This window comes from Suricata suricatta, chromosome 13, assembly GCF_006229205.1.
Source record: "Suricata suricatta isolate VVHF042 chromosome 13, meerkat_22Aug2017_6uvM2_HiC, whole genome shotgun sequence".
NCBI classification, from domain to species: domain Eukaryota; kingdom Metazoa; phylum Chordata; class Mammalia; order Carnivora; family Herpestidae; genus Suricata; species Suricata suricatta.
The window spans coordinates 29,374,656-29,395,417 of NC_043712.1; the positions used below are offsets into that span (position 1 = coordinate 29,374,656).

At 40.2% G+C, this 20,762-nt stretch overlaps 1 long non-coding RNA gene across 1 annotated transcript; it reads left to right on the forward strand.

Moving 5' to 3' along the window:
• The first annotated feature begins 17,481 nt into the window (after window positions 1-17,481).
• Window positions 17,482-18,885, forward strand: LOC115277055. The gene is made up of 2 exons (XR_003902199.1): window positions 17,482-17,519; window positions 18,285-18,885. It is a non-coding gene; the product is annotated as an uncharacterized LOC115277055 (long non-coding RNA).
• Window positions 18,886-20,762: the final 1,877 nt, after the last annotated feature.

Genomic DNA, 20,762 nt, shown 5'->3' on the forward strand with positions numbered 1-20,762 from the left:
GAACCAATTCTTTACTACACTCCCCGCCATGTTTTAGGTATATGGTGTCATACTTAACGTCATTTTATTTTGTGAATCCCTTGGCTGATATTTATAGATATACTTAATTTTACTGTTTTTGTGCTTCCTACTTTTCTTACTATTATGGTCTTTCCTATCTACTCAAAGAGCTCCCTTTAACATTTCTTATCGAGATGGTGTCATGGTGATGAATTCCTTTAACTGCTTTTTTTTTTTTTTGGTCTGGGAAACTTTCTCTCTCCTTCATCTGAATGCTAGCCTTGCTGGATAGACTATCTCGACTATAGATTTTTTTTATTTCTTTCAGCACTTGCATATCATGCCACTCCCTTCCAGCCTGCAAAGCTTTTGCTGAAAAATTCCGATAGCCTTATGGGATTTCTCTTGTATACAACTGTTTTCCTTTCTTTTCCTGCTTTAAAATTCTTTCTTTGACACCACTTTTTCCCATTTTAATTACTAGAGTCTTGGTGTGGACCTCCTTGGGTTGATTTTCTTGAGGACTCTCTATGTCTCCTGGATCTGGATTTCTGATTCCTTCCCCAGATTTGGGAAGTTTTCAGCTATTATTTCCCCAGGTACATTTTCTCCCTGCTCTTCTCTCTCCTTTCCTTCTGGGATCCCTATAATGTGAATGTTGTTATGCATGGTAGTGCCACTAAATTCTTTTAGTCTATTTTCATTTATTATTTTTTTCTCTCTCCTGTTCAGTTTGGTCACTTTCCATTACCCTGTCCTCCAGGTCGCTAATTGTTCTTTTGCTTCCTCTAGTCTATCTTTATTCCATCTAGTGTATTTTTAATCTCAGTTATCGAGTTCTTCATCTCTGATTGGTTCTTTTTTTATGTTTCTATATTTTTGTTGAAGATCTCACTGAGGTCCTCTACTCTTTTCTTGTCTGGTGAATATACTTATGGCTGTTACTTTAAATTTTTTTATGCTTTTTATTTATTTTTGAGAGACAGAGAGAGACAGCTGGAGCAGGGGAGGGTCAGAGAGAGAGGGAGATACAGAATCTGAAACAGGCTCCAGGCTCTGAGCTAGCTGTCAGCACAGAGCCCGACGCAGGGCTCGAACCCACAAACCGTGAGATCTGACCTCAGCTGAAGCCGGATGCTTAACCGACTGAGCCACCCAGCCGCCCCTATGGCTGTTACTTTAAATTCTCTATCAGGCATACTACTTATCTCAATTTTGTTTTGCTCTCTTGCTGTGATTTTGTCCTGTTATTTCACTTGGGGCCATTTCCTCTGTCTCCCCATTTTGTCTAACTCTCTGTGTCTATTTCTTTATATTAAGAAAGTCAGCTATGTCTCCTGCCTTTGAAAGTAGTGGCCTTTGGGGATGCCTGGGTGGCTCAGTTGGTTAAGCGTCTGACTTCGGCTCAGGTCATCGTCTCACAGTTCATGGATTCGAGCCCCTGTCAGGCTCTGTGCTGACAGCTAGCTCAGAGTCTGGAGCCTGTCTTCGGATTCTGTGTCTCCTTCTCTCTGACCCTCCCCTGCTCACGCTCGCTCACTCTCTCTCTCTCTCTCTCTCTCTCTCTCTCTCTCTCTCTCAAAAATAAATAAAAACATTATAAAAACAAAAAAAGAGGAAGACAGCAGTGGCCTTTTAAAGAAGAGCCCTGTAATGCCCCTGCATTGCAATGTGTTCTGTGCACCAGAACCTGGCACTCAATGGGTGTCCCCTATGTGTGTTGCATGTGGTGTACTGTTATGGCTGAACTATGTTCTCCTTCAATCCCGGTGTCTGTAAAGACACTCTTTGCCTGTTGTGGGCAGGTTTGCTCCCAGTGTTGTTAGTGGGCCAGTCTAGGGCCACCTTGAGCTTGAGTTGAGTCATGTCAGGTATGCCAGAGATGCAGTAGTATCAACTTGCAAGGTACTTTCCCTGTGCCATCCCTTAAGAAGCTTTCATTGGTGGACAGGGCTTGCAGTCACACCAGATCCCTGCCCCGAACCCTTTGCTGAGTCCAGTCAAACAAGTGTGTGTGGTTATCTTTCCCTGTCCCTGGGGCAAGAATCTCTTTGGAGTGTTCCAGCCCTGCCAAAATTTATCGCACTCTGCCATGCTAGTGGCACCACTTTGGATGTGTTCAATTCAGGAGTACATTGGAGGGGGCAGGTCCTCAAGAGAGCACAACAGGGCAGCACTGGTGTGCTGTGGGAAGGCAGCTTCAGCTTCCCAGGAAAACTCCTGCCCAGACTGGGATGCAGGGAACGTTTCCACAGGAGAACAAGAGGGCAGATGTGTGGTGCTGGCAAGGTGGGAGGAGACCTGCAGCTGTTAGGGGAAATGCCTGTGGAGAAGGGGGCATTTCTGCATAAGAATGCTGGCTGGGGCATACAGTTGTGTGAGGTTTGCAGAGGTCTGTTGTGGGAGGAGACTCGGAGCCAAGGCCAGGATGCAGAGGACAATCTGCAGACGTGCGAGGAGGTGGGGCACACTGTTAGCTAGTTAGCTGGAGAGTGTGGGTGCCACACTGCTTCTGCAGGTGGGCGTGTGTTTATACTGGGAATGGGAAATGGGAAATGGTCCTTGGCAGCTCCTTTGTTCTTGTGGAAGTCTCCCAAGAACCCCTGCCCCTCCAACACATGAGACAGGATTAGTAAACAAATCTCCCTCCCGTATGCCCCTGGTGTTTTTCAAACTGCCACTTCTATGCTGAATCTCCTTGAGGCTGTTGGTTTTGCTCTCTTTAAGGCAGAGACTCAGTTTCCTACTGCAGTCCTGGCTCTCCCAGAGTCAAGCATGCTGCTTTTTAAAGTTCCAGGTATTAAGCCTGGATTAAGCAATACCAATTGCTGGTATTAAGCACCACTGATTGTTGAACATCTCTGGTTTTCAAAGCCAAGCATTGTGGGCATTTGTCTTCCCCATGCCCATGCAGGATCCCCATGCACAGGGTGCCTGGCCTGAGAATCTGCGCCTCTCCTCTCTCTATGTCCACTGTGCCCCTCCCTTCCTTGGACAGCTTTTCGGGTCTCTTTGGCTTTCAACCCCATCCCTGCTCTGGCTACCTGTGGAGCGTTTGTTCTGACAGTCCTCGGGTCATTTTCTGGATTAGTTACATTGATGTGTGTGCTATCTAGCTGTATCTGTGGGAGGAGGTGAGCTTAGAATTCTCTTACGCTACATCTGCCCACTTTCTCCCACCATTTTAGGGTTTTAATCCCAGAGATTATATTCAATTTTTTTTAATGTTAAGTTTATATATTTCTTTTGAAGAGAGACAGAGCAAGAGGGGGAAGGGCAGAGAGAGAGAGAAAGAGAGAGAATCCCAAGCAGGCTTTGTGCCATCAGCACAGAGCTCAACATGGGGCTTGAACCTATAGATAGTAAGATCATGACTGGAGCCAAAACCAAGAGCCAGATGCTTAACTGACTGAGCCATCCAGGCACCCCTCAATTTTTTAAATCAAATAAGTTTGAGTAACTAACTCATTTCATAAATAGGTATCAAAAAAGATCCCAAAATAGCTTAGTATTTGTAAAGGACTGTTTGCCAGGATATATGATCTGTTTTTAAAACACATACTATTTTAATGAAAATAGTCTGTAGGCTCCAACATAATTTATTTTACTTTTAAGATCTGTGGGTCCCAGAAATTGTGGGACTTTTTCTGAGACATCCGGACTGTCAGGGATCAACACAAAGAAGTCAAATCAGAGAATAAATTCATCTGGCAAGGCTAGGACACCCATGGGTAACCTTCTAATATGTGCCTGGATTGCTATTATGAAGAGCTATCAGAAGCTGAATGTGGTTATTTAGGAGAAGGAGATGGCTAAAAATGGTATGTCAAAAATCCAGAAAAAAATAATTGATCTTTTGAGTCAGGAAAGTTTAAGATTCAGGATGTGACCAGGGGTGGCCTCCACAAAAATGGCAAGTAGCAAAGGCAAGCATCCTTGGTCAGAAGAAGCTGATCTCCTCTGAAGCTAATGCAGTTGAAGGGCTCTTCTTTGCACAGAAACTATCCAAAGCCTGGGCAGGTCCCCAACATTGTATTCACATGCTCCTCTATTTTTGTAAAATTGTCCAAAGTTAGACATTTTACAAGTAGTCCATTAAGACCCTATCGCTCTGCTCTGACCTTTCCCCCACTTTGCCTTTTATCTGGTGATGTTAGATCAGCTCTGGCCACTTTGGAGATCTAGCTAAAGGGATATGTAGTGGTTGCATTTAGCTCATATATGAAGGAGACTTGATATAGAGTTTCCCCAAATTTGATAGCTACTAAAAATGTGCATAACATAACCAATAACAAGTTGTGAAACTGGTAGAAACTTTCCTACGTTACCAATAGAAACAAAACCCCAAAATTCCAGGGGCGCCTGGGTGGCTCAGTCAGTTGAGCACCAACTTCAGCTCAGTTCTCGCAGTTCATAAGTCTGAGCCCCGCACTGGGCTCTGTGCTGACAACTCTGAGCCTGGAACCTGCACTGGATTCTCCTCTCTCTCTGCTCCTCCCCTACTCATGCTCTCTCTCTCTCTCTCTCTCTCTCTCTCTCTCTCTCTGTATCTCAAAAACAAATAAATTCTCTCTCTCTGTATCTCAAAAACAAATAAATTTTTTTTTTAAAGACGAAATTTGTGCTTCTGGTCATGGCAGAGTAACTGGCTTGGCTTACCATGCATAAAAACAACCGCACAGCTGGACGAATGTGTGACGCAGCTGTTTCCAGGCATTAGTCTACCATGAGGATTGTAGTTCTGAAGAGACGGAAAGCACTAGGGGTCAGCCCTTTAACCCTGGCTTTCTATCAGAGAGCATTTTCCCTTCCTGAAGCAGGGAGCTGAGTCTCTAGCAGACAACAATGGTCTTGTTGAGCTGAAGAGACAGACTGGAGTGTGGGGTGCTGAAGGTGGGAAGACCTTGCCGAGTAGGACACCAGAACGGCTGGAGGTGTGAGGAATAGGTCTGGCATCCCCGTAGATCCTTGGAGGGGGCTGGGCTGCACATGTGCAGAACAAAATGCTGCACTAATGGAAAATAGTGGCTCTGGGTGAAAAACTGAACTGAGAGGTCAGAATGTTGTACAGTGGTGGGAAATACTGAGTTCTCACCCAAACAGAGTTGACAGACTTTGCTAAGCATCAAGTTCATTCAGTTGAGACCTAAAAAACCTATACATAAGAGCCATGCTATAGGACAAAGAACAAAATACTCAAGAAGAGCAAAGGATATGATCATGTCAGGCCCTAATCCATAAGTGCATTAAACAAAAAAGCTTCAGTGATGAAGCAGTCTGTCTCCGTAGGTTGGCAAAGCACAGAGACCTGACATCAGTTAGTGTCAGGACAGTCAGGGTTCAGCTACCAGCAGAATAGGGTTTAAGAGAGGTTCTGATCTTGAGAAAAGCCTGAGAGAGCACGCTAGCATTCCAGGATCTGAGGAACATGACATCAAAACAGGACCCCAATTAAGAGAACTTGGGCATGTTTAAGGAACGGACCAACAGCAAGAGGACACTTGTGGAGATAGAATGATGGTGTACTTCCTGTCTCCAAGCAGAGTTAGTTGTAAGAATTAAGGGCAGGACCAACACTGCAGATTGGAAGCTAAGTGGTCCCAAACACAAGAATCTAAATGGTGGGGGAAGGTGGGGAAATCATACAGCTGATGAAGGGATGAAGCTTGGAGACCATAATAAGTCTGGGCTTCGAGGAGACAATAGCCATCTCTAGATGGAAGAGGCCCAAATAGCATGAATGGAGAAGAGGCACAGTGTAAGCCCAGGTGGGCAGAGGCTGTGAGATCCTCTGATCAGAGAGGACAGGCTGGAACTAGGAAGGCAGCTTGCATCTCCAGTGCAAAATTGCCTAGGGAGAACCATCCTGAGTTTTCTTTCTGCTGTTTTGAATGCACAGTCCGGTTCCTGATTAGGACCATGTGTCACTCACAGACCAGGGTAACAGTGACCATTATGTGCTTCTAAAATTACCAACAAGTGTGTTTGTGAAAGAATAGAGTTGCATTCCCAAAATGACATTGACACTCCGTAGACTGACATTGCTAATACAGATCAAAGAACTAATTAACAATCAAAGGGAATATTTTTGCGGCACAGAGCAGTCTAAAGCTGACTGCATCCGGACACCTTGGCAGTCCTACGACATCAATCATTAGGAATCTACTCTGGATCCTTCAGGCCTGAAACAGCCTTGCCAGTGATAATTAAAAGAGGCTGACTGGTCCGAACAACAAAGGAAAGAATAAGCCAGTCTTGGTAACTGGAGGTTCTGAAATACAGGGCTTGCTGGTTCCTTTCCATGGCAACAGAGGGTCTTTGTTTTTATTTCTGCAAAACCTGGGGAGAAATGAAAAGCAGAAATAAGAGACAAAACTCTTGTAAAGGAATAGGTTTTACGGACAATTACAGATGAAATGATTGTGTATGTTAAAAACACTAGTAAATGAACTTTCTAAGATCATCAACATGATGGTTAGATACAAAAATGCATACAAAAATCAATAGCCTTCTAATGTTAATGCTTTCATTTCTACCACTGCCCCCACTCCCTGTCTATTCTGGAATTTTATACCCAGGTTTTTATTATTACATTTTAATAATTTATATTATTAATCTTTCCTATAAAATTTGCCTTGAAATTTATATTTTGATTATGATTGTAATCATGATAATTACTTGCATTATTCATTGAACTGATTTAACTACTTCCCGCCAGTGTTCCTACGATATAATGTCACCATTCTCAGGGTCTCTTTATTCGGATTCATCTTTTTGTCAGTTAGAGAATATCTCTGAGCAATATCATCGGGGATGGAACTAGCATAACTACATCGCATGATTTGTGCGTATCATACGCCGTCTTTTTGTTGTCACCGTGCAGGAGAGGCAATTTCCCTGCTTGTGGGATCTTTAGTCACAATATTGTCATTGTCTCCCTCACCACTTTAAATATTGCTTCTAGCATTGCCGTCTAACGGTAGTGACATCCTAGATCCACTTAGTTTTTTCTCAACACAGATAATCTGATTTTTCCTACTTGGATGTTTGTAAGATATTTTTTCTTCATCCTTTGAAACTCCGACCTCTCAGCAGGATGCACCTAAGTATTGGCTTCATTTCACTGGCGCCGCTGCTTCTCAGGGAGACTCTTCATTCTGCAAACTCAGCACTTTCCTTTTAGGAAAGGAAACTTCTAGGTTTTCTACAGTTGCAACTCTGATTGTTGATTTTTTACCGTGGGTGCTGCTATTCATTCAATTATCTGCGGTGTCGGTTCCCCTGAATCTTTCACATGCCTTCTTCCCTGTCATCGTCTTCACATTTTAATTCTTTCATTCTGTATCCTGGAGCAGTTTTTCAAATGTGTGTCTCCCCTCACTGATACGCTTCTCTGTGGTGTCAGTTTTTATCTGGATTATAGTCAATCCACCTTTTGCTTCTCATATGGCATTTTTACTATCATTTTAATATTTAATTACCTTGTCTGGCTCTGCTTTCACCTCAGCCTCTTGCCTTATTTCCTCTATGTTCTTTTTGTTTCATAGCCTTCACGTTTTGGATTATTGAAATTATGTAACAAAAGCTTTAAAATTTACCTCCGTGTACTACAATGTATTATTGTCATATTTGCGCAGTCATCCTAAATGTTCTTTTCCTTTTGTGCCATGAGATCTATTCAGAGATCTCACGCTGTACATATTATTTTTCCCACAGACTCATCTTGGAAATCAGAATAAAATTTGCCCACAGTGGGGGAGGGGCAGGAGGTCTTCATGATTCCCTGCTATTCACCTGTTTGCTCTAAAAGTCTCCATCTCAGGCGTTAATCTGGAAACCCCATTTGATCTGCACTCTCCTTGCAGCATTCTAGCCCTTAGCAATCACTTATCTAGTGTCTCTGCTGGGCCAACGAGGGCTCAACCATTCCTGTACCTGGTCAGCCAGGTGTGTAGATGGACACATATTCTTGCACAATCAGTGGCAGAAAAAAAAAAAAAAGCCCAGAGCTAACAAAGAGAAATCTGCTCATGGCTGCCCTTTCTGACTAACCCTATCAGTCTCAGAATAAAGAACATCCTATTATACTACGTCTTTGCCCCAACAAGGTTAAATTATTAGGAATTTTAGATCCTCAATGGATATAAAAAGAGAAACTCACTGGAAAGATTGATGTAATAGTAGGTAAATTGGCCCCAGCTACCTCTGACATTTGGTTAACTAAGATCTTCTATCTTTGTGATAGATGCATTCGATGAGGAGAATAGAAATCACTCAAGCTTTGCCCTAGTGCCCATGATGCTAATATAACTGGAAATCTTTCCTGGTATCTGGTAGAGAACTGGCTGCATATTCCTAATTCTGCATGTTGTTACAAATGCATATATTTCTGTGACTGCAACAATATTTAACTGGAATTTGTGGCTGTACTTAAAAATTAATTTGTAATTATTTGTATTTAATCAAAACTGTAAGCCAACTAAGAATGAGACATGCTCAAGTCTTCTTCCTCCCTTAAATTCTTTCCTTTCTTGCTCCATCCTGCACATGTTGGAAAGAAGAATGCTATTAATCTGACTGATCAGCAAAGAGAATGATCAAACTATCATTGCTAGTAGAAGTAACCATATATTAGAAGGTCTCATGCATGTATGGTTAAAGCCACTTTATCCCACTGCTGGGAAAGTAAGGTTCCCTAGAGCTTGCTGTGTCACTTTTCTCTTTCTTCTTTCCTTTCTCCAACTAGCCACAAGGTAGTGAGATCCAGGCTGCTTTGGACTGGGTATGGGGCCTGTCAGCAGAAGCAGAAAACCCCATGCTCTGGCCGTTTTCCACATTATTGGATTTGGGACACAGACCCAGTCGATGATGTTGTGATAGTTCATTATGTATTGCTTTTTAAAACTGTACAAAGAGGAGAAGCAGTGATTTGAAGCAGGATAGAGCCATTCCTTGGTCTTTGGCTTAATTTTACCTAATATGCCTTAATCCATTGCAGATTTAATGGAGACGAAGCAAATAATCATTTGTCAGTTGCTTAACCCAGCTTGTACCTGTACTAATTTAACTCATATTTGAAATAGTAAAAGAAATTCATAATATAAAATGTGAACAAGAATAACTTCTATAAGGAGCCACATGATGGAAGGCAATGAAAAAAGAAGGCTGGGTATTAGTTAGTTTTTCATTGCTTGAATCTTCAAAGAAAATAATTTTTTATTGACCAGGTGGTACTAAACTCTTTAAATTCCATCTCAGTCCTCCGCTAGCATAATAATAATTTTTTCTTAACACTTCAAATAATACATTTGTATATATACATTCTTATCTTTCTTCATAGGATTTTTTGTTAATTTTAAATGAAGTATAATTAATATAAATTGTTATATTACTTTCAGGTGTACAGTATGATTCAGCATTTCTATACATTACTCAGTGCTCACCAGGAAAAGTGTATTCCTAATCCCCTTTATCTATTTCACCCATCCCCCCACACCCCCTGCCCCCAAATCCCCGCTGGCAACCACTAGTTTGTTCTCTGTATTTAAGCATTTGGTCTTTTGTATGTTTAACTCTCTTTTTTTTAAATTAATTTATTTACTTTGTTTCCTAAATTCCACACATGAGTTGAAACCATATGGTATTTGTCTTTCTCTGACTGACTTATTTCACTTAGCCCTATGCCCTCTAGATCCATCCATATTATCACAATTGGCATGATTTCATTCTTTTTAAAGGATGGGCAATATCCCATTCTGTGTGTGTGTGTGTGTGTGTGTGTGTGTGTGTGTGTGTGTGTATAAACAACACTGGAATAAACATAAGGTACATATATATTTTCAAATTAGTGTTTTCATATTCTTTGGGTAAATACCCAGTAGTAGAAGTACAAGATCAAATGGCAAAATATTTTTAATTTTTTGAAGAACCTCCATACTGTTATCTACAGTGGTTTCATCAGTTTGCATTCCCACAAAGAGTGCACAAAGGTTCCTTTATCTCTAAATTCTAACCAACACTTGTTATTTCTTGTCTTTTTCATTCTAGCCATTCTGACAGGTGTGAGATGATATATCCCTGATGATTATTTATGTTGAGCATCTTTTCACATGTTTGTTGGCCATTTGTGTCTTCTTTGGAAAAATGTCCATTCAGCTCCGCTGTCTGGAATTCTTTAATAGGACTATTTGTTTTTGTTTCTTTTTTTGGTTTGTTTGGTTTTGTTTTTCTTTTTGGTGTTGAGTTGTAAAGTTCTTTATATATTTCAGATACTAGCAATTTATGGGATATATTATTTGAAAATATCTTCTCCCTTTCAGTAGATTGCCTTTTTGTTTTGTTGTTTCCTTCACTGTGCAGAAGCTTTTTATTTTGGTATAGTCCTAATAGTTTATTTTTATTTCCATTTCCTTTCCCTGAAGAGACATATATAGAGAATTATTTCTACAGCTGATATCAAAGAAATTACTACCTATGTTTTCTTCTAGGAGTTTTATGGTTTCAGATTTTACATTTAGATATTTAATGCATTTTATTTTTGTGTATGATGTAAGAAAGTGGTCCAGCATGTAGCTGGGCAATTTTTGCATGTAGCTGGGCAGTTTTTGCATGTAGCTGGGCAGTTTTTTCAACCCCATTTGTTGAAGAACCTGTTTTTTTCCCCATAGGATATTTTTACCTCCTTTGTCATAGATTAATTGACTGTATAATAGTGGGCTTATTTCTGAGCTCTCTCTTCTGTTCCATTGATTTATGTGTCTGTTTTTATATCAGTGCCATACTATTTTGATTACTACAGCTTTGTAATATATCTTGAAATTTGGGGCTGGATGCCTCCAACTTTGTTCTTCATTCTCAAGATTGCTTTGACTATTTGGATTCTTTTGTGGTTACATACAAATTTTGATATGATTTGTTCTGTTTCTGTAATCTCAGATGATGAGGTTTTTTTTTAATTTTTTAACGTCTATTCTTCTTTGAGAGACAGAGAGAGAGAGAGAGAGAGAGAGAGAGAGAGGGAGAGAGAGAGAGAGTGCAGGTGGAAGAAGGGGCAGACAGAGAGGGAAACACAGAATCTGAAGCAGGCTCCAGGCTCTGAGCTGTCAGCATGGATCCTGAAGCAGGGCTTGAACCCACAAACTGTGAGATCATGACCTGAGCCAAAGTTGGACACCCAAACAATTGAACCACCCAGGTTTACCCAGATGATGATTTTTAATAAGCATAGCCTTTCTCATTCAAAACTCCAATTATATCAATTATATACGCAATATATAATTGCATAATTATATATAACATATATGCACACATACCCACCACCAATTAGAAATTACTAGCAGAGTTATATACAATGCCCACATACAAGTTTCAGGTGTGTCTAATATATACAAACATTAAGAATTCCTAACCGATTTCAGTTTACAAGCATCAAATTCCTTCTGCTTATTCAATGTCTTTCTTAGACATACAGAGTAGACAAGAATAATAAGGCGGAAACAGTCTCCAGCACCATTAATTTAATTCCTTTTTCTTTCTAGGCAAGCAAGGCTGTGGTTACACTTGCTTGCTTGTTTAACCTTGAAATAATTTAGAATTCTTCTACATGGATAGAATCTTTAAAAGGACCACAAATTTGATCTCAGCTTGATTTCAAATGGATTATCAGTTCCTATTTCTTCAAGTAGTGGACCCCCCTTCTTAGTTCCATAGGGATTGTGATAGGTTCATACCCTGCAAAGCACAGGTCACACCTAAATTACATTAGGTGATCACTATGTCACTTTTCTTCTTTCCTTCCTAGATTTCCCCGACTCCCAGAGTCACAGATTTTTCCAAGTGTCCTTCAGCCTCCCATTTCTCACCACAATTTATCACTTTATCATTGGCTTACTATATCTTCCATGGTGGAATTGCCAAGTTTTCATTTCATACAGTGGGCCTGCATGTTACTGACTAGAAATTTTGGGTTAGCACAGTTATTGAGCTGTCACAATTATACTTCATCACCCCTAAGCCTCTCACCGGTTAAAATATTGTGTTAGTTATACGTGTCCAAATGTTCAGTAAGTTTTTGTTCCTTTTGACTTTCTGCAGTCATTTACCACAGTAATTTAGGGTGAAGTGAGCCTAGGGTAGGTATTTGTAGCAATAAAGCACTGTCCTGGAAGATTTGCTAGTTTCTTACCTGTTTATTCCTGTTCTCACACTGAGTACTGGAATGTAATCACCCTTTATCAGACCCACTTGTTCCCCCATTTATGATGAGCTAGTCTTCTACAGAATGTGACAGAGCCTATGTTAAAATTCCTTGTAGGCAGAGTTTTAGACAGCTATAATGTTAAAAGATTTTCCAAATATATTTCCAAGAAACCCATTGTTTCTGGCTGTAACATTTGTACTTTTGAACTCTACAGTGTTGGTACATTCACAGTAAGTGACATAGTGTGAAATCTGTCTTTTCTGTGAAGGCTGGAACACGCCATAATAATCCAAGAGTCATGTTTCAGGGTCTACATGTATTACATTCTATGCCTTTTCCTTGTACCTGAAACCTGGTCACCAGGAACTGCCCGTAGTCCATATTCCAGACCAAGAGAAAATGAGTATGTTATTAGAGAGACAAAGGTAAAAAGCTGTTAGATGCAGTCTGCGATCAGATAGATGTCCTGGATAATATTTGCCAATAACGAATCGTGGGTGCATGGTCTCTTATACCTCCCTCTTTAAGCTATTTGTTGCCTTTTGGCTGCTTCAAAAAGAAGGCAGCCAACCTGGACTCCCCACTAAGCCTGTTTTCACCCAACACCTGACTGAACTGCTCCTTGCTCATACATGTTGTAATTAAAGGCTTGACCTTATCTCCACCTCATACCAGCAGTTTTAAAAGCACTATGAAATTGGATCTGGTAAAAATCTTTCTAATGAGTGAGAGGAATACTATCCATGTCTCAGCCAACCTGCAAAGACCCATCTTCTGACCTTTTATCTGACTGCACATTGTGGAACGGACCAGACTGACCCATGGCCTCAGGCACCATTGGATTTCAGGAGCAGATACGGAAAGTCAGAGTCCAACTAACCTGAAATGTCTGTTCTGATAAATTTCCTAAACTTCTTCCTCTTTCAAGAGTAAATAGGGAGTTTGTTACTTTATTTTGGTGGGAAGGAGGAAGAACAGTGTCAAATTACTACTTTCACCAGCCTCTTTGTGCAGCAGCGCAAGCTCACTAGATAGTGAAAGGTTTAACTTTGTTTCCTTTCCATATTTTTAGATACTGTGCCTTGTATTTACAAAATACCAGAACAACGGATTGAAAGTAAAATAATAAGAGATTATCATAAATTCTCTTATTTTCACAAAGCTTTGAAAGAAGCAATTCCTTGATGGATATATGGAGGTTTGATTTTCAGTGACTTAGACTTCAGACAGTGTGGTGTAATAACAAGATTTTGTTACAAAAATGACTGCAGAGTCTGGGTTTCACATACTGTTATATTGCCATCTAATAATTCGGTGACCTCATCATGACATCTCTATGAACTCCAGATTCTCCTTTCTAAAATGAGGAGATGTAACTAACTGTCCTTTTGGATTCTTCATTTTTTGTTTTAATGAAAATATTTTTGTTCACTAGAGGAGAAAGACAAAGCAACTGAAAATTATTTTGAGCTTAGGTAGTACAGAAGTGCTTGATTTGGAAATTTATTTGGTTGAGGTTTCTTTTTCTTTCTTTCTTTTTTATCTTTTTAATGTTTATTTATTTTTGAGAGAGAGAGAGAGAGACAGAGCACAAACAAGGGAGGGGCAGAGAGGGAGACACAGAATCTGAAGCAGGCTCCAGGATCTGAGCTGTCAGCACAGAGCCCAACAAGGGACTTGAAATCACAAACCGTGAGGCCATGACCTGAGCCAAAGTCAGGAGCTTAACCAACTGAGCCATCCAGGCGTCCCTCTTTCTTTTAACTTTCTTTTTTTCTTTCTGTCTTTCATTTTTTTTTTAAATGAACCATTTAATTGAATTCCCTGTATGGCTTGTAATGAACAAACTTAGTCCAATCACCTGCCATGTTGGTGGGGAAAAGCCTAATACTCTGAAAAATAACTGAACTAAACAATAAAAACTCAACAGAAGTCTCATAGAACTGGGAAGAAAAGTCTAAATATTGTTCATTTCAGTTTACCCACAAGATGAAATGTAATTTGACAATGAATTAGCAAATTTTGGATAGCAGAAAGGGACATGGAAAGTAATTGTAAGCAAAAGCACAAAAATGGCAAAGTGAAGCACAGTTCGCTGGGAATGAAAAGTTAGAAATAGACAGCTTCAAGAGATCATGAATAGAAAGAGACAATAGATATTTATGTCTAATTAGTAAACGCAAAAATGCATTTGTTTGTTTATGTCATATCCTTGTATGATAAACAGAATGATGGCCTCCCCATAGTCCATACCCCAATCTCTGGAAACTGTGAATATGCCACGTAACATGGCAAAAGGGAACTTTGCAGCTATGAGTAAGCCTTTTGATGTGGGGAGATTATCCTGAATTGCACCACTGTGTCTAACGTAATCCCAGGAGTCCTTGTAAGAGGCAGGTGGGAGAGTCACAGAGCAAACGTGATAATGGAAGTGGAGGTATCCATTTATAGCCAGAGAAAGATTTGAAGATATCACTCTAGTAGCTTTGAAGGTGGATGGATATTGTAGTTATCTGACTGTCTCCACTGTGGGCCTGCTACAGAACTACGTCAGATTCTCTAGCCTGGTCTACCCTCCTTCCCTCTGCCGGAGACCCATGATACTACGGTTCCTGCAAACGGCATGGCAGGGACAGTCCTATTGCTGACATGTCCTCTGCAGAGGACAAAATAAAAGCAATATATTTTCTCTTTACTTGATGTATTATCAAGGCTGTGAACCTACAACTATTTTTGTCTGAAAAAAAATATTACTTTTCAAAGAAAAGGAAATTCAGTCAAGCATTGACTATTCACTATACTTGAGCAGATAGAAGGTAAAATTACAAAGGCTCAAGTTTCCAATAAGGAGCAGAAGGCACCCCCAGCCCAGGGAAATCTGCAACATGTGGTGGAAGGCCTAAAATGAAAGCTCAATATTACATGCTGCCTTGACATCTGATAAAATCAGAAGGACCTTGAATAGTCTAATGACCCACAAAGTCCCCTCCCAACTCCACTCCCTGAGATAAGGTCCCCTGGCCAAACGGTTCTTCTTTTCAAAGGAACCACCGTCGTTCCTGGTCATCCCTGGGTAGGGAGTTTCAGTTTCCTGCCAACCTACAGAATGATTCAGACAAGCCAATCACACCGTCCCAAAGGGACCAAGGAGCAGCCCACCCTTGTACTACCACACGGCTTGTTTACCCCGTGTGGCCCTCGATGGCGTGCCATATCCGCCCCCACTAGGCCGTAGGACTGTGTGACTGGTAAACTACTGCCAAACTCATTTGCCCAGCGTCAGGTGTCATGTGGTTAGCCATCCCCATTACCCTGGGATGGGAATCTTGCCCTCACCAGCAGCATCAACAGGAGGCAATTAAAACATATCAAGAAAGGACCTCTTGAAAATGTTTACCATTCTCAAGTGTGTGAGTTTGGTTTTGTTATTTTTATCCCCCTCAGACTACGGTTCTTGGGAAGACATAGTTTTTTATAAAATCTTCACAGTTGGATGTGGCTGAGTGGTGGGGCCGCGTCAACAACCAGGAACTCAAGGCTGCTCTCAGTTTGTTTCTCTCCAGCACACCAGACACACTCAGCAAGACCCAGGACTGCCGATCTCTGTTTTCTTCCCCTAAAGCTTTTACACACACACACACACACACACACACACACACACAGAGAGAGAAAATATTGTCATTGTCTTAATCAGCATCCAAGTCCAAGTCAAGGATTTCTGGGAAGGTAGGACCAGAAGATGAAGATCTTTTAGTATACTGATGAAAGAGAGTCGTTCCTGGCAAGTGTTTTCAAAAGTTCCTAAGCCTGAATCAAAATACCTTTAGATGTTAATTTGAATGGGCATCCCATATTTTCCATCTCTTTATGTTTTCGAGCTTTTGCTATCATCCTTAAGGAAACAAGGGAATAAATTGAAAGGTGGTATGGCAGGATGTAGGTTCCCTCCAGCAGCCAGTGTTTAGCCATCATCTTGATTATGGGATAGAAACATAGCCTCTCAGCTGACAGACTACATTTTCTAGGCTCCCTTGCTCGTGCATGTGATGCTGTAGCTAAATATTAGACAAAGAGAGTAAAGAAAAATGTCGCATGGGTCTTCAAGGAAGTCTTCATTTAAAAAGTTCCATACCTTTCTTCCCTCTATTTTCTTACCTTCCTGGTGTCTGGAATGGGGCACGATGACTGGAGCTTGAGTCACTGTTTGGAACTATAACACAGAATGCCGAGTATGACAGAGCATCAGAAAAGAAGAGAAGGTACTGAGATTTCTAAAGATTATCAAGCCACCATACCAGCCCTGAACGTTTCAACCAGTTTATATCAGCATAGCTGTGCTAAGTATTCAGTTATGGAATTCTTTTATATGGGTTATGAGAACAAACCCCACCTAAAAAATGTTGTGCAGCAGCAGCAGAGGCAGGAAATGGAGCCTGTGAATCTTGCTGGTACCAACACGGGCGATACCTGGTGGTGTTGAGTGGACAAAGCTGGTAGAAGCAGCAGTGCAGTGACATGTTCTTAGGCCCACCTGCTACTGTGAGGAAGCCCAACATTTGCAGGAGCAAGTTGACAGCGCCCAGTAGCACTGGTGGCAACATCATCATGACTGGTTGAAACTCAGGCTCTCCTCACATACAGGCAGGGCAGCCAGCTGCCTTCCAAAAGCTAAAAGTACAGGTACCAAGAATGTATTCACTATCCATTTAATGAAGAAGTGACTGAAATAGTGTGTGTGCTTCCCTAAATCAAATCACAGCTCAGACAGGAGAAACTTTTAGTCTATGGCATGACAGAAGAAAGGTCATGCTCTTACATTTCTAAACAGATCAACAACTGATTTGAAAAGTATTAAATTGGATAAATGATTTACGCCACTAGGTAAATAGTTACATGGTTCTGGCCGTATACATGGATATTTAGGAGGATGAAAGGAGCATGGCAGTTGTTACATGTTTTGAATATCACCCCTGATCATTCTCAGATAGAAGCAAGTCTTATTGAGGTGGAATTTTGTAAGAAGAGCTGCTTTTCTACTTTTCCTACTCTAGACAGCAAATTCCTGATGCCATACAAGACCTAACTTGCCTATCTATAAAAAACTGAGGGATAGTTTACTTTGGAACTTCATTTTTTTTTTATTAGAAAAGAAGCAGTTCTATGATGAAATGACATCATTAAATAAGAACAATAAAGCACCTGCAATGAGAAAAGAACTATAAAGATGTCACAGTAAACATAAAGTACAAAACACTGTGATCTAACATTAACTCACAATCCGTCTCTAGTAGAAACTGGTGAAACCATCAGCCAGCTGTTGGTAAGGGAAATGTGTCTCTTCTACTTTACTTTATCTCTTAATTTTATTTCACCATAATGAATCACCGGTCCTCTTTTTCCATGTTTCAAACTCTGAAAATTTTGGAGGTTTTCAACTTCTTGTATCAAGAACTTGCATAATAATTACAGAGAATTCTATCTCTTCTCAATTGCTCTTTTCTCAGACTTAATTAAAATATAGAGTCTTCATCAACTATGTTTTTTAAGATTTTTCTTCCTCTCAATTATGATCTTCATAATTGTTATCCCAAGTTACCAAAAGCAGTGGTTCTCGAATACTAATCTTTTGACTCAGTGCATCAGAATCAATTGGAGAATTTGTTATATATTCAGATTTGCATAAAATATTCTAAGTGAACCTACAAAACTGCCCTTTAGCAAGATCTCCAGCCCTAAAATCAAAGGCACAGCCATATTTGAGAAATTACTAGTCAGATAAAGACTGTCCTTGCTACCCAGTGAGGCTGAAGCACAGCTCTGACTTTTTGCCACCCCTACCAAGTTCTTTAGGGTCTTCCCCTTACTACAACTATTGGGTGGGGAATAGGAAAGGGTTTGAAACCTCACTGTGAAATGTGTTAAATAGTGTACTTTCCAGATTCAAACATGAACTCAACATGGAAAAAAGTTCAGTCCTTAAGAGGCAGAAATTTTTGTTATGTGTTTATTGTTCAGAAACTTCATCCCAGACCTCCTGTGGTTGTAGTTGCCTTGGATTTACTGTATATTGCACATTCATTCTCAGGTAACCAACTTAAATAACTCTGGGCGAGAACCATGAAGGATTATTAGGACAACTGTAGAAAAGCCAAATGGAAGCCAAATGGAAGAGTCAGATCCAAGCATTGAAGAGGGAAGCAATCATCAGACAGAAGCAAAATGAGAAGTTTTGAATTCCAACCAGAGTCGAGCAGATATGAATCTGAAGTCAGGGGAGGCAGCAGGTCAGGAATCCAAAATGTCCTGCAAATTGGGGCTCAAAAAAGAGATGTCTGAAGTCAGCAGAGAGCTGGAAGGATTTAAGTCCATAGTTTTAGGGAAGGCTGGAGAGATCAATAGAATCTTGAAGGTCACGGCAGGTTCAGAATCCAATAGCTTTGAGAATCCGGAGCAGTAGCATTCATGAGTAGAAACAGTAAAGAGGCTCTGAGCCCAAGTCAGTGAGTGGCTTTCTCTGCTCATGTTGTTCTCTCCTCACTGTTGGCTACGTGTGGCCCTGAGACCACAGGTGTGTGATCACTGACAGGATGGTTAGAGACAGAAAGATGCCTTGTGCCCCTGATTGAAGTAAGGGCAGAAATGTGATAATTACTGGAAGCTCTTCAACATTAAAAGTGCCCAGCAGACAATTAATTCCTCCTTATTTATTAATCCCTCCCCTGTACCTCACAGTGTACAAAGGCAAGTCCTGGTCCCTGCGTGCTGTATGTTTCCCATATATAAAAGACCTGGGAAGGTCTTTCATCTCAAGACTCTCAGACAGTTTAATTCTTCATTAGCTTTCATAAAGGCCAATTCAGTAGGTCAAACTCTGCTCTGTTATTGTAGAAATTAAAATATTCTAACCAATGTTAGAAAGTTTTTCAGCATCCACTTGAATAATAAAATGTAAGTTGTTAGTGGGAAGTATGAGGAGCTCAGCCTTCACCATAATGTAGGACCAAAAAGTAAATAATCTATGGCCTTTAGCAAGTCATTTGAGGTTCCTAGGCATCAGTGTCCTCCATTGTAAAATCTAAAGAAAAGCATTTGCCCAGAATATTTCATGAGACTGTGATGAAGTCAAAATAATTTCACATATAACAAAACATTTGAGAAGAAAATCACTATCAATATCATTATTAATTATAGTTATTATATTTCTTTGGCCAGTATTTTATTTTAATTGGATATATCTACATGAGTATGTTATTGCAAATAATATTTCAATATCACAAAGAGAGCAAAACATTAATAAAATGGACAAAAAAGCCAATATAACTATTAATAGTTAATAAGAAACTGCAATAAGAAAATATACAAATAAGAAAACTGTAATAAAATACATAAATAAGAAAATCCCATACAAGAGAAAGAGAAAATATAATCAAAATTTAGACTTGTTTCTTACTGTCATATGTATCTTCTTTTTCCTTTCGATTTCACAAAAACATCAAATGAAATTAGGAGTAGTGTTTAATGAGATGCCAATTGATATTTACAACTAGATAGATGGTTGGCTCTGCTTTTTGCAGGAAAATTCCCAGGGAATATATGGGGACATAGAGGCAGACGTACCACTCCTGTCTAGATTTCTATTCACCTCAACAGAGGAATCTTTTGGACTAATATAGACCTTGAGAAGAACCTGTAGTTTTCCTATGCAGAAGATTCTGAGAAGGCTTAGAGCCAAAGAAGGCTGAACACCTTTGTTTATTCAATAAACAATAGTCAAGTGCACATCTCCATACCTTCTTACCTTACTTCTTACCTTCTTACCTCCTTACCTCTCCAATGCAAGTAAAGACCAATAAGTAGCATATGAACAAGTGGAAATCAAAAGAGGAGCCAGAGAATTTATGACAGTGCCCAGAGTGTGGCTGGCATAGTCTATATACCCAGACCTGCTCTCCATGCTTTCACAACAGAAATGTCGCTCACATGTGGGAAAACTATACTGAGAAATGACAGCTGAAAGTTCTCAACCCTTAGAAACTACTCGCTGAACATGTTGCTCTACAGAGTATCTCAGAATGATAATTATTCGTGATACAGTCAGTAGATTGATGTCTAGTTAAGAATTTCTTAATATCATATTCTTTCTGTTGGAATGACTGGTATGATTTCTGGATCCTGATTGGACCCTGATACAGATTCAGATGGTAAATAAGCCATGAGGCTAGATGACATCACCAAAAGAGTGAATATAAACAAAGAAGGCAGGAGTTTGAAGTGAGCTTTGGAGCACTCTAACTAATTTAGAGGTTTCAGAGAATAAGAAGAAAACAGCAACATAAGACAGAAAAAAAATTAGCAACTAGTGGGGTAGAGGGGACATTACACGATGTGATACTCTGGAAGACAAGTAAAAATAGTCTTTCAAGGAAAAGAGTATGATCATTGTAGGCAAAGGGACAGTCCCCAGGAGCCTCCTAGTGGTGAGAGAAAAAGCTTTATTAGAACGTTTTTAAAAGGTATAAGAAATTACCTTGATGTCAGGTAAGATTGAATTCAAGGGAGAATG